The sequence below is a fragment of the Pongo pygmaeus genome, chromosome 14 (genome assembly GCF_028885625.2).
Source record: "Pongo pygmaeus isolate AG05252 chromosome 14, NHGRI_mPonPyg2-v2.0_pri, whole genome shotgun sequence".
NCBI lineage: Eukaryota > Metazoa > Chordata > Mammalia > Primates > Hominidae > Pongo > Pongo pygmaeus.
In genome coordinates, this window is record NC_072387.2 from 84,093,879 (window position 1) to 84,109,574 (window position 15,696).

Genomic DNA, 15,696 nt, shown 5'->3' on the forward strand with positions numbered 1-15,696 from the left:
TCGTAACATCACAGACAGAAACAGCAGAGGCAGCCAGTCACTGTCACCAGATCACCAACTAGAAGGACTATACTACGAGGAGCAATGCATGGGGAAAGCTTTTCCCAAAGGACACTGGCAGGTCATTCAAGTGATGGGTGATAATCAACACCAGGGTGTCCCTTGAGCATGCAGTGATGTTCCAATCAAGAAGATGAAAACTGGGAAAGCTGAGCTGGGTGGACAGGTGGGCAGAGACATTACTTCACAGGCAGCAGGACCACAGCCACTGCTTGAGTTTTTTTGAACAGTGGTTCAGTCTGTGAGGCAAAGATTTGCAAGAGCAAATCAAGAGAGGAGGATCCAAAGTGGAAACCTAGATCTGGTGACTGTGATGCACAAGGCTGATTCAAGCTCCAATTAGCAAGAAAATGACCTGCAAGGTAACAGATATGTAAATAACAGAAAGTAAATAAGACTCAGTGAGCAACACGGGAATGGTAGTCCATACTGGATGTGGAGTCTGGATGGCCAGCTAATGTTGAATACGATCTCCTGGGGCCTGGAAGAGGAAGGAATTGAGACAGAACCCTCCCTGTACTGTGAAGACCTTTTGAGGGTGGAGGGAAGTGGAAGCACAGGGAATGAGTGACACCAGTCTCTACACCAATACACAGGGCGGAGGCAGGGCTTCTGCCTCTAATTTATGGCCTGAGGAAAATAGGTGCTTCTCTATGGGACTGTGTAATCCTATTTGATTATGTATTAGTCCGTTTTCAGGCTGCTGATAAAGACATACCCAAGACTCAGTAATTTATAAAGAAAAAGAGGTTTAATGGACTCACAGTTCCACGTGGCTGGGGAGGCCTCACAATCATGGCAGAAGGCGAAAGCCATGGTCTTACATGGTGGCAGACAAGAGAGAATGAGAGCCAGGCAAAAGGAGAAACCTCTTATGAAACCATCTGATCTCATGAGACTTATTCACTACTACGAGAACAGTATGGTGGAAACTGCCCCCATGATTCAATTGTCTCCCACCATGTTCCCCCCCAACATGTGGGAATTATGAGAGCTACAATTCAAGATGAGATTTGGGTGGGGACACAACAAATTATCTCAGACTATGGAAAGCAAGGATGACTTATTCAACTTTGCATCCTTAACAACTAGCATTGTCCTGGATGCACAGAAAATAATTAATAATATTTGTAGAATAAATGAACATAAAATTAGCAATGTGAGTAATTGGTAATATACTTTAGTTCTGGGATTTTTGATTGCAGTCCCTTGACCAGTGGCATCACCATCATCTGGGAACTTGTTAGAAATACAAATTCCAGGCCCCGCTTCAGACCTACAGAATCTGGAGTACAACCCGGGGAATCCCGTGCTCTACCCAGCCTTGCAGATGATCCTGGTGCATGTGAAAGTTCAAGAATCGCTACATTTGTTCATTAAAAAAAATTTTCCTCTGAATATCTAAATTGTAAATCTTTTATGCCTAGAGGCCAAAACTGCTTTTTTCTTTTAAAGTAAATGCCGATTGAATTTGATAAGTAAGGAATTTCCTTAGATATTTTAAAAATATTGTTATTTGGTGGGTGTTATGTAAAGATTTCATGAGTTCATGAACAATGTGTTTTGAATAGTTCTCTCTCCAGAGCCCTGACTTTTTATAACTTTTCCAGAAATATCCTGTCATTGTTTCACATACAGGATTTCCATTGGTGTTAGGTGAAGTTGAGAGAGTAGGTCAATAGCAGGATGCAGTCTCAGATTACAGAAGCAGAGATCACATTGACCCTGCCACCACTGTATTCTTCCATGCATTGTGCTTCATTGTGTGTGCATTGGTGCCTCCAATCTCATGTTGTCCACTTATCACAAAGTTGAAGCGTGAATCACTTTTCACCATTGTTTGAAGAGACGGTAGCAATCAAGGAATAATACTGTATCTTTGTACATTTTAGCTAGCAGACAAAATTCATTAATTTTATCTACTAGACTAAATTATTACATAGTCTAATAGACAAAATTTAAGATTAGCTAATATAATCTTATTTGAGACATAAGGCTTCAATTTAATTGGCACCAAATATCATTCTGAGCTGACTTTATGACAGCTAGTCAATACCTTTAATGAGATGCTCCGTGATGTCATCATTTCCTTGAAATAATTGTCCTAGAGTAATAAAGCAGGGTCTAATGTGATTAAAGCAAACAGATTTAAACTTCAATGGTTCAAAATGTGTGACTACATATGGCTTTGCTTTTATTATTCCTATAAATTGAATTCTTCTAGTATTGTCAATTTCAGCCAAACACTGAGAAACGTTTTTAACTTTTATTTCAGAATCCCCATGTAGGTTGAGATAGTGACTGATGGTTTCATTACCCAGCAACCGTGGATAAATATTAGAATCAGCATTGCCTGGAATAAACAATAGGTGTAACTAACTATAGAAATTAAGTTTTCTGCATGGAACCAGGACAGTTTCTCAAATTTTAATGTGCATGCAAATCACCTGAGGATCTCTTTAAAATGTAGATTCTGATTCAGTAGATCTGGGGTGGAGCTAGAAATTCTGCATTTCTAGCAAACTCCAAAGAAATGCTGCTAACAGAAATTTACAATTTACAATTAACAAGGAGATGCTGCTAATACACAAACAGCACTTCAGGAAGCAAATCACCATAAGGCATTGTGCTGGGAAAGAAAGAAAACCAAATGCAAAATAATTTATAGGTAGCTATTTGGTCCTGTTCATCTTCTTTATTTCAAAATAGTTTGTGTGTGTGTGTGTTTTTTCTTTTTTTTTTTTTAAATATCATGCTCAGGCAGAGCACTGCCACTGATTTTACTCTTACAAGTTGTTGCTATTTCTATATTTGTTGGCATGTTTCAATTCATATTTATTAATTGTCACCTTTTAAGAATTCTTGTAGTAGTATCTTTTGATGGTAACATACTCCCATATTTCTAGCAAATATAGAATAAAGGGATTCATATGTTTCACTTCCCTGTGAACACAGACATAAAGGTGAGTATAGGATGAGTAGAGATGGCAGGTTCGTTTTCAAGCTTGTAGGACCAAATAGCACACAGATTTTTGCTCTCGATTATTTAATGTCCCTGTCGTAAGTGTTAGACCAGTTGCTTGTTCTGAAGGGCAAGTTTTTCCTTTCCTAAACGTTGTTCACTTCCTCCCTAGAAACTCATAAACTTTGATGATGATCATGAAGTTACACTTCTACAGAAAATCATTTCTCGCACACCTCTTGGCCAGATATCGGGGCTCCCAGGTGTTTTCCCATTTCCCTACAGTTACAGTGGAAGGCTGTCTATTTTCTCACATCTACAGACTTCTGTCACTTCACCCTGGCTCACTCCTTTGGGTTCCTGTGGGTGATCCTGATTGAACAAGGAACAGTCAACTTTGAGTGGTGCTCTTCTTTCTTCGGAATGACTGTTATTTTTAACTTAAGAAATCCACCTGGTTGAACTACTGCCTGTCTGCCAGGCAGACACAGCTGCTCTCAGGGTCTGCCAGAGCCATGTTACAGCCTGCTGGGAAATATGCCAATGAGCAAGAGTTTGGCGTGGGGTCAGTTTGGACCTCAGGCCTTGCTGTGGGCTCTTCCTCACTGTGGTTTTCTGGCATAATGAGCAGATGCTCCACCAACCCAAAGAGAATGCTGTTGTTCTCTTGCTCTGTTTCTTCAACACACATGCACACACACACATGAACCTAAACACATGCACATACACACTTACATTCACTTGCCACATATTCTCCTTGGAATAAAAAGGAAAGTCTTGTAAGGAAATTGGCCGTGTGCCACATTGCCATAGGCTATACTGTAGGTGCTTTGGATAAAGCTTGTGAAGGAACATATGGGCCTCATGAAAGAAACACCTGCTTGTTCAAACTGAAAAATAAAAAATAAAAGTTGCCCCACTGCTAATTTGGAACCCCCTAGAAGGAAAGCTGACTGTGATTAAATGAAAGAGGCCACTGGAAGCTTTTTCTGCCCATACCCTCCCAGCTGGGGCATCTCCATTCCCTTGATTTTTAAACGGGTATCATTAAAGGCATACTCCGTATTTAGATTCTGAAAGTAGATTTAAGAAGTCCTTATATGAGGCAAGTTCTAAAATTGAATTTTCACCACCCCCCGACAAAAATTTTAAAAAATGGTTTTCAAGCCAAGATTTAGATTTGCACCAAACAGCCAAGATAGTCAAGATTTTCAATAGGATCCTTGCATCTGCTCCCAAATTTTGGGATATTTTGAAAGGGAATTAACAACTGAAGTTAGGTCATTGCTTTCCAAAGTAAAACTCTAACACCCAGAAATGATTTGGAAGAAGGGAAATTGTATCAATAGTGTTTAAAAATACATATACTTGTGCACTTGAAAATGACCTAAAAATAAAACATAGCATGAAAACTAAGTTGCTTTCCATTACAATTAGAATCTAAGATCACAAGGGAGTATATTAATTTATTTTTATCTCTCTATCTCTCTATTCCACTGTAACAAACAAAGGCTAGCTTCTTTTTTTTTTTTTTTTTTTTTTTACTTATACTTGACAATAGTAGAACAGCTAGGAAAATCCACTGCTACATGATTGATTTAGTAAGAGTTCTTAGTGGCTAATCAAACTCATTATAAGTCCACCAAATGGTCTGTGTGTGTGTATGTGTATGTGTATACACACATATACGTATATAATGTGTATATATAAATACATATAAATAAAATAATGTATTTACAAATACATATCAGTCCTTCACATAGTAAAATATGTAAAGTGATATAAAACAAAATAATTTTTCTAAGGAGTGAGATTCTGATGCGTTATTTTCTTTTTGTTCAACTGTACTTTCTGATTTTTTCTGGACTTTTATTACTTAGATAATAAAAACAACAATAAACAGTGAAAGAAGATAACAGGTCACAACACATATTCCAGGCTACCTTAAACCAGTTTTCAGGGCACCCTGAGATGTCCTGGAGCTCAGGCACAAAGGGGAGCTGGCACATGCTCAGAATCTGCCCTACTAGAGGATACTTCCAGTTCTTGTTAGGGATTCTCTTCATCTGGAGCAAGTGTCCTCAGACTACTGTATCAGGCCTGTACCAGATCACAGTAGTTTTGTAAATGAAGTTTTACTGGAACACAGCTACAATCATTTATGCATTGTCTATAACTCTTTTTGTGCCAAAACAATAGAGGTAAGTAGTTGCCACAGAGACTAGGTGGCCCAAAAAGTGTAAAATATGTACTGTCTGGTCCTTTACAGAAGTTTGCTGACCACTGACCCAGGGTACATTTTAGGGCAAGGACTTCTGTTAATAGAATGTCCTTGTATTCAAGACAGAGCTCACCTACTCCAATATTTAAAAGCTGTGGTTTGTCATGTTGTCAAAATCTGAAATACATCATTAAGCCCTTTAGCCTCTTAATGTTCAATACTATGATTTCAAGTAAATTCAATTCATATGTGTCTGATTCAATCCAGTGTAGTTCAACAAAGTGTGCTGATATGGTTTGGCTCTGGGTCCCCACTCAAATCTCATGGAGGAGGAGACTGGTGGGAGGTAATTGGATCATGGAGGCAGACTTCCCCCTTGCTGTTCTCAATATAGTGAGTGAGTTATCACAAGATCTGATTGTTTGAAAGTGTGTAGCACTTCCCCCTTTGCTCTCTCTCTCTCTCCTGCTGTGCCATGTGAAGACACGCCTGCTTCCCCTTTGCCTTCCGCCATGATTGTAAGTTTCCTGAAGCCTCCCAAACCATTCTTTCTGTACAGCCTGCAGAACTGTGGGTCAATTAAGCCTCTTTTCCTTATAAATTACCCAGGATCAGGGAGTTCCTTACAGAAATACAAGAACAGACTAATACATGTACTTTTGGAAAATATGTTTAATGCAAAACACACACACACACACACACACACACACACAAACACACACATACATATCATTCCCGGATTGTGGAAGTTGTGCTTCTGCTAGAGAGAGTGAATTTCAGACCCTAAAATAATGAGTTGTAACTAAACTCAGGATAGACATGGTCAAATATTTATGGGCACTTTTGTTCTCTGTAAATTAAGCTGATTGTTTGAGTAAAGACTGGCCCTCATAAAGTTAGCTCAAAATCCTATTTTAAAATTTGAGTGTCACATCTTTGGTTCTCAACACCTCAATCAAACTCCTTCCTCATGCTTTATTTAACTTGGGCATGGATATTAATAAAATACTGTATGTCAAATTATTCACTTAAAATAATTCTACTCTTCATCAGCCCTTCAAATTCAGGGTACACAACCAGAGGGAAGCTAGCACAAATTTACTAACTGCAAACCCAGGCTCTGATCATCTCAGCCAAATTTGACAAACCTCCATTGTTTACCTACCTATGGTGAGCCTCTTAGATACTCAATTGAGAGACTAACTCGGCATCCAAGAAACTTCCAACCGGATTCATTTTGGGGCCTATAGCTCACATTCCTTTATGGTATCTGTGAGACCAACTTGAAAAACCAGGGTCTTTCACTGTCATATTCATGGCTTCCCTTGTGTCATAGGCATGTTCTAATCAAATCGGGGAGGTTACTTCCCTAAGCCTCCTCAGAGGAAGGTTTAGCATCTGTGCTTCATCTTTGATCCTCTGTATTTATCTAACTGTTAGCCATTGTATAACCTTAAATGTTAGCCTCCAGCTAATCTATCTTAAAAATAAGAAGACTGTGACAGAAATTATAGGAAGATGTCTATAAACATATTAAGAGAACAGAGAGCATCATGATGGAAGTCTTCATAATATAGATTATTAGAAGTTAACATGCAATCACTATTAATAACAATATGTTAGCATTGAGCTAGGCAGTTGACATAAATTATCTCAGGTATTCTTCCAAAATTTGTATGAGGAAATGTCTATTATTATTTGTATTTTACATAAGACTCACGAAGATTAATGACTTTCTGAAGATCATGGTGTTAGTAAAAGGTAGAGCAAGGACTCAAAGGCAGATCTGATTGCATTGCTTATTTTTTATTATCTCCCAACTTTCTTTTGTGTATATCTTTTATGCTTGACTACACATTTCCTTTTTGTTACATAAGAAGGGCCTGTTAGTTTTACAAAAATCTTAAAATAAAATCACCTGAGAATAGATAACTAAATAGATCTGAGATTAATTAACAGAATTTATATAACATTTTGCATTTTCAGGATATTGGAACAGAATATTAGGGGTAGACAGAGAAGATTCTTTAGGAGGACTTGACCTTAACAGTTTTACAATTTAAAAATATTATTTTCAAAGTAATAAGCATTTTTTTCTCCTAGAGTGGAGACTAGAAGTTATTGTTCTTTTAGAAAAATTGCTTGAATGGACATTTAGTTGAGCATATCAAAGGCAAGTTCCCTGCATTCCTGGGAATGCCATAAATTCTATGAATTCACCCCAAGCAGAGACTTTAGGCTGAGATAGTAAGCATTCTGCTCAGTAAAGTAAATGTGTGCCCCTAAAACTCAGAGGAGTTTGTCCATTCTTAATCTGTATGTGCATCATTTATGCCTAAATGCTGTGGTCCATTCTTGGTTGCCAGGTATATGTGCATCAAGTTTTCGATGACAAGAGCTTGGGAGAAATAATTTGACTCACAACTTAACTTCTCTTCATGTTATGTAGAGAAAAGATAGTGACAAGAATTACATTTCATGCTGCTCAACTTGAGTGGGATAGATAGAATAAACCAGATTAGAGGGTAATGTATTCAACTACTATTGAGGCTGTTTTGTCAAAGTCATGGGGCCAGATCAAGCCTATGGATATAGGAGGTGAGATTTTTCCTGTGTGGATTTCCGCATTGTAAACTGTCCTGGGAAAGACTTAATGATGAAGTGGGTCTTGCTTTGGGAAAGCCTTCTTTATATTTTCACTGGGCCTGAGTGTTGCCTGGCCTTTGCAGTGAATGTGGTGTTAAGTGTGAGTTACCCCCTGCTGCATGGAAACACTCCACAAGTTGGTCAAGAAGCTGGCTGAGTGGGGAATGACAATGTCAGATTTAGACTCAAAGAGTAGCCACATCTAGTGGTGGTCATAGTGACTGCCTACAATGTTTTCCTCATATTTAACCCTTCAGTAAAGCTAGTGCCCTATGAGGAAGTGCAGAGGGACTGCCTAACCATGTGATGTAGTGTCCCTGCTCACATTAATGTGCATTGAGAAGGGAAGGGAGCAGGTGGTGGGCTAAAGGGGAGTGGGAAGCATGAGACTGTGGCTTGGCTCAGCAAAGAAACAAAATCACCAGTCATGGCCAAGCATAGTGGCACATACCTGTAATCCCAGTTACTCAGGAGGCTGAGGTGGGAGGATCCCTCAAATTCAGGAGTTCAAGTCTAGCCTGGGCAACATAGTGAGACCCAGTCTCAACAAATAAATAAATAAATAATCACAAGAGTCAACCAAGTCTGAGGTGGCAGGGTAGATGGAGGAGGAAGAGCCAGGGAGACCTGATACCAAACATGTTTTCAAGATGGCACCATGAGGATTCTAGAAACAGCTGGGGGGCACTTTTGGGGGGCAGATTTCCAACAATGAGGCCATTGGGACTGGATTTTTTAAAAAGAAAGAAAAACATATTTGTTAATTATAGATTGTTAAGATCTAGAATTTGGCTGGGCACCATAGCTCACATCTGTAACCCCAGTACTTTGAGAAGTCAGAAGTGGGTAGATTGCTTGAAACCAGGAATTCAAAACCAACCTGGTCAATATAGCAAGACCTCATCTTCACAATAAAAATTTAAAAATTAGCTGGGCATGGTGGCCTGTGCCTGTAGTCCCAGCTATTTGGGAGGCTGAGGTGAGAGGATTGCTTGAACTCGGGAGGTCAAGGCTGCAGTGAGCTGTGATTGCATCACTACACTCCAGCCTATGCAACAGAGCAAGACCCTGTCAAAAAAAAAGCCTAGAATTTACGTGTTACACAACGATGGTAAAACAGATTCAGAAATAGCTAACAAAGACTTGTGCTGCTGCAGTGGCAAGTGCCGAACAGCCTGTCCCTAACTTCACTCAGGCCCCATACCTGACCTATTCACACAGGGCCATGTGTGCAACGCTCTATACAAATTACTTACTAGGATAAAAGGCAAATATACTTCCAAATAAAGCTTTACTCCACCTCCCCACATTCATTTAGTCCACTGTCCACTGCTACCCTCTAAGGGATTAAAAGAAAAAGATATACATGTAGTGGGGGCTTCTTCAAAGCAACCAGTGTTTAAAATGCATGCCCCTTCCCCAGGACACCTTCTGCATAGAGAATTATATAAAACATTCACTACACTCAACAAATTGAAATCGAAGAAAATTTTATCACAGTGTGAGATACCTGGCTACTGATTCCATGTGATATATGGCTGTATGTTGATATATTTTTTATTAACTTATTCAGTAAATACTTATATAGTCCTTTGTACTAGGCACTATATTAGGGGATTAGATCACAGTTTTTGCCTTTATGTTGCTTACAGGCTATTTCTGAAAGGATATAAGAAGATATACATGTGGGACTCTAATGCAAAATGTGGCAATTTGGAATCACAATAGAGACCACACAACAATTGAAGGAAAATTGATGTTACTGATAAATCCTGAGAAAAACTGCTTTCTACCTAGACGTTTATTTCTAAGGGTTATAATCATATATACAAAAGGGATTGGGGAGAGCAAATGTATGGCATATGCTCTGTGGATTTTATTTTTAACATAGGGTAAACTCAAGTGGAAATGTTTCTTGTAGGTCTTTGTGTAAGAAAACCTGAGAATCAAAGTGGATGTTATTTTCAAATACGGTTTTGTAAAATACAGAAGATTGTTGAAGTGAATAGTTCTTCTACTGCCGCTTTTTTTCTGTTGTGACCTCGTAAAAGAATACAGAGCTGTGAATTAAGAACCTCAGAATAAATTCCTCAGAGCAATTATGACCTCAGAGTATTTAAATAGCCTATTAGATCATCTTTTTCAAATACGAGCTACTTTAAATATACTTTAGTAGGTGGTCAATCAATCAATCAATCAATCATCTTTCTATATGCCTGATGTACCTGGAATAAGAAAGGTAAAGCTATCCTCAACTGTAAAGATTGGAGAATGAATTTATTTGCTCAAAAAGGCTTCTACCATATAACATGGGCCTTTACTACTAATATAATACGTATATAGAACCCATATTTATCTCAGACAAAAAAAGATCTTTGGGTTTTTCATAGCAACTGTATAACTGTTATTTGAACCTTAAATTCTATTATGAATGCAACTGAAAAAATATGCTGGGTGCCATGATAATAGTTGATTATTTTGGTGACTAAAAGTAACAGATACATATACAAAGCTAGAACACAAAACTAAAATCTTCAGTTTGACCCTGTGGGACATTTAATTCCATAAGAAGATGGGGCTGTCTTCTCTCTGAGTCTGTCAGTATGAATAAATTTCAAAATTCTCTGACCTGCCCATCCAACTAACTGCAAATGACTGACTCACTGATGAGATCTTATAATTTCACGAAGGCATACCAAATAAAACAATGTTTTGTGGCAGCTGGTTCAGAGAAGTGGCCTCAGAAAAGAAGTAGCTCTATGGTTCTACCTCCTTATTACCACTGTTCTTTCTAGGAAGGACAGAACAAAAGTATTTTTGGAATTTTTCTATACTCTAGGAACTGTGCTAGGTACTGAGCATGCAATGGCAGAAAACTCACACCCTGCTCTTAAGGAACTTAAAATCAGCCTGAGCACCTTCCAGCTTTTTCTAATAATAGGAAGTGCCACTTGAATTTTCTCTAAGATTGAAAAGAAAGTGAGCCAGAAAATAGCCAAACTGCCAACCCCTAATGTTTATAAATGGATCTTTCCTGGGATGCAGCAACAAAATAAAGCTACTAGCACAATCAAGGAGTCCATCAAATTCGAGTTTATTAGCTATGTCTACGTCCTTTTCCTGATTGTACCCAAAGAAGACATTTCTCTCCCTCTCTAATCCTTGGTCTTTATAGCAAGGCGGGCGTGTCTGATTGCTCTAGAGTTTATCTCCCTTCTTGAAAACAACTACTCTTCTGGGCAGTTCTTTGGGCCATTGCTCTGTCCTTTTTGGATCAAGACCCTCAAACTCTTCATACTTCACTAGCCTGGTTCAATTTTTCAGTCTGATGCCCTCCAGCTCCTGACTTTCTTAACTCAATCTCTCAATCTGTTATATATTACTTAAGGTCTTGTAAAAACCCTCCTCATCCTTCCTCATATATATACATATGAAAAACATACATAAGGTCGATATAGACATATGATATAGATTATAAAGATATCATATATATTGTGTGTGTGTGTGTTTCTGCATATATATGGAATCTCTTCTACTGCTCTGGCTAACCTTCTTACTTTACAATAAACTAAATTAGGATATATAAGTATATGTATTTTCATGGCATGTGAGGGGTAAATAATGATGTGCACAGCCTATATAAATACTCCTACCTAGCATTGTACATTCATTTTGTTTTATCTGGGAAGAATTTTTAAGCATGGTTATAGAGATGAAGGAAAGACTAGAAGGGGAAATAGTTTCTGGTACAAAAGACAAGAATAGGAAACTAGAATGTAAAGGATTTAAAACACATGATTTCATTTTACATGAGCTTTAGAGATAGTAAAAACTATTCTAACTATTTTAGAGTAAAAAATGACACATTTCACCATAAAAAAGAGGCAAAAGGAAAACATTTTTGAAAATATAAAGATTACAGAAGACATTGACTAAATAACATTGTGTGTGTGTGTGTGTGTGTGTGTATTTAGAAAGAAATAAGGCAGAAAGATAACTGCAGGTTATGACAGAATCAGCTGATAAAATATGCCTTCGAAGAGAAATCTGTGAATTATAAAGAAGCTTGTATTATAATAATTTCTTTTTATAATCTGACCTGCCCGCCCTCTCAGAGCACATACTATCTCTTTTGCAATCAGCAGTGGTTCCATCAAAGTCTGCCTTGTATAAATATTAACTCATCTTCAAAGAAGCATGCAAGTCTTAAATTCAAATCTATTTTGCTTTTCTAGGCAGGTAATAGACTCTTCTAACTACCTGCTTGGTTCCCCGTTCCTGCCTTGATGTAACCTTCAGAGTGAGGTCACTAAAACCCTAGAGACTCAGCCTTGATCAGTTTCTTAGTCTAGGCTGGCCTCCTGGGACTTATAAGGAGGCAAAACCAACAGCACTCTGTCTCTGCTTTTGTCCAGAACTGCTGAACAAAAATGTCTGGCTCTGACCATAAAGCCTACTAAAGAATTTAGGCTCACAATTTATTTTTCTCTCTGTCCCATTTCACTAAATTATCCCCAACTTTTCCATTTCCCCATGTCATCTCATTGCTGTCATTCTGTCTGTGAACTCCATCTTTTTAATGTATAGGTACCTGCTACCTGCTGTCCCAACTTCCTAAAGGCATGAGATACCCTCCTGCCAGATCCACACTTTTTGCCACCTGTTGAATCCCTTCCCTTCCCCGATGCCAACTTCCATGCCTGCTCTGCAAGTTTCTCCCTATCATTTGTTCTACTTCCACAGTTCAGCCTAATCTCTAGATTTTTACCTTTTCCTCACAGGCCTTCCATGTTACTGACTGGGCAACATAACCACTCCCAGCATCGTCTAATCATCGAGGCTGAGCTTTGCGTTGGTTTCAAAGGATTGACGAACAGACTCTCTTATGATGAGACATACCTCCAGATATAAAAGAACTCTTACAGATCATGTATTCCAAATCTCATAGCAATGAGGATAAATAGTCTAATATTATATACCTTGTTTCATAGTTTTTGTTCAAAGGAATGCTCAATGAATACATATGTTAATAAGATTTCTGATCCTATGTATATCTTCCAAGGCTTGGGAAAAAAAGGCTGTTGAGCACTTGAAGAAAATATGTGCTAAGTGCTAGGAATCTCACCATCAGAACTAGAAGAGTCATCCGACAGGTGTAGGATGGTTTTGTAAAGTACAGAAATGCAGGAGTAGGATGACTCTTCTAGTTATGATGGTGCAATTCCTAGTATTTCTTACAGTAGTTAAGTTGGGCTTTGAAAGATACAAAAAAAAAAATTCAGTAGGAGAAGAGAGAGAAGAAAACCAGGAGCAGAAATTCTTAGAGTGAAACCCTTTAGGATGAGCCTAGAGTAGCATGAGGCCAGGCTGATTAGAGTGGGGCTTTGTGCTGGAGCAAGAGAAGATGCTGGTGATACTTGTTCTAATCTATGTCTCAAAGTTTCCACTGCCACAGAGAATTCAGGGGTAAGAATTCTGGGTTAGAAAGCAGAAGAACTCATGAAAGTAAGGTTTTTTGAGCTCTATCTCAACTGTGATATTGAATTAGCAGTTCAACCCTATTGACCTCATTTTGTTTCCAGTAGAAATAAATACATAAGACAAATAGCACTGCCTACACCTTGTGCCTACACTGAGAATGGTGTGCAAAATGTACAAAGAGAACTTCATTTAAAGGATTGTAACAAAACATTTTAATTTGTATTGAACGGTGTCTGTAATTCATCAATTTCATAATGTACCACTCTATTGTAGGATTTCCAAACACCAAGTTCCATTTTGCTTAGGGAAGTAATTATTGAGTGCCCACTATGTGCCATCCTGTTAGGGGAAGTGACATATGAATCCAGTCAGATCCATCAAGGTGTTGAGTTAATTCTACTGCCATGAACTTGGTCTCCAACGAGACTGGGATAGTTTAGAAGCCCCAGACTGCTCAAGGTGCCACAGAAAATGTCAGGCCCAGTGTTGTCTTTTTAGTTCTTAGGGATGAATCTGTGCCTTGGATTTAAGCTGAACTGAATTGCCCCACAGAAGACTTCAGCCCATTATTGAATCCTGGGCTTCGTGCATCAGATCATGACTCCCACTTCTCCATTGCCAACTCTTTTGTCCCCGGCAACAAGGCAGTCTTCTATGACTAAGACTCATACTAAGATCCTAAAAACCATCGCCTGAAGGCTAATGGGCCCTTTTCTCCTCACCATACATTTAGATTACTAATTAACTCATCTGCTACAAGTTCTCTAAGGGGTTATTTCTGCCAACCCAAGAAAAGCCACTTAGGCCCCCACTTCCCCCTGGTCCCCAGGGAAGGCTCTAAATGCTTTGCAGCCCTGCACACTTATGGGAAAGATGTAGCCATCTTATATACACAGGTTATGATCCCAAACCAGACTCCAGCCTGTTGAAAATTTAAGGGCCTAGTTTTGCCTTGAATTCTTTTCCTAGTGTAGAGTTTGTAACAAAGCCCTATGTCTGTGGCCCCTTTAGCTTGCAATGACTACATGCTTCTACACAATTCTCTCAATTCTGTTGAGAATGATCCTGTTTTCCATGCAGTATTGTATCTCACTGAAATTAAACAATTAAATCTGAATCCTCAGGGCTTGCACAAAGAAACTTTCAAATAATCTCAGATGCTTACAGCCCAGCAGGACAGTTACAACCCTGTAATGTATCCAGACATCATGTCAGATACACATTAAAAATTCTAGCATCTCTATATCAGTGACAGATTTCACACACAAAGCCAAAAGATTCAAATCAGATCCTAGCATTCAAGCTTTTCAGTGAACAGCGCCTGAAATTAAATTACTTCGACCTGAAGCCCAGGCTGATGCTTAGCATTTCCTTTCTGGAGCCATAGTTCACCTTTAGAGATGTTCTAATTTCCCCTTTAGAGATATTGTTGGCAATTCCAGTTCCTGAAGAGGAGATTTGTTGCATTGCCAGACAGGGTCAAGCTTCCCCAGAGCAGGTGGTAAAGTATGTGTTGATTGTGGGAAAGCAGCACCAGGCGGATTTTCAAAGCCTGATCTTGTGATCTCATCAGATCATTGAGAGAAGTTTTAATCATTAATGAGCAAAATTCTCAGGAAGAATTCTGATTATTGTCATCTTTCCCTATCTCTGGGAATAGCATCTTTACAGCCCCATATTAAATATAGCTTCAAAGAGAAGCATTGGGAATATGTTTTTTGAAAACCTCATATATCAGTTGGTACAGTTTTATGTGCTTAAACTTTTGCAAGTGTGAATTTCTGCTTTAGTTGATTTTTCAATCTGCTTTATTTGATTTGGATGGTAGAGAAAAGACAACCATTTACTTTACAAAAAGAACAAATATTAACAGCTGCCTTGCTGGACTTTTTTGCATAAGTACAGATTTTTTAAGAGGGAAAATTTCAAATTTGACAAAATTATTAAATTGATATGATATATTTTCATTATACTAAATTAAATTTCACTGTCACATAGCTAAAGTTTTTACTAAAGATGCTGCTCTTTGGATTTGAATAAAACATTCATCTTCAACACCACACTAACACTATCTTGTAAGCTCCGTATATTATGTTAGTCTTGGGGCATTAACCTGAGAAAGGGAATTAGTTTGATTTAGAGGGCTTAAGCCAAATCCAATTTTTAGATTTCTCTGTAAACACAGAATTGCCATTGTTTTTTGAAGACTTGCTGTGTTTCTACAGCTATGATTATACCACAATAAAATGACATAAGATAACAAGACAGGGAAAAAATAAATCTCATGTATGAAACTGATTTTGGTATTTATTTTAGGGTTGTAACT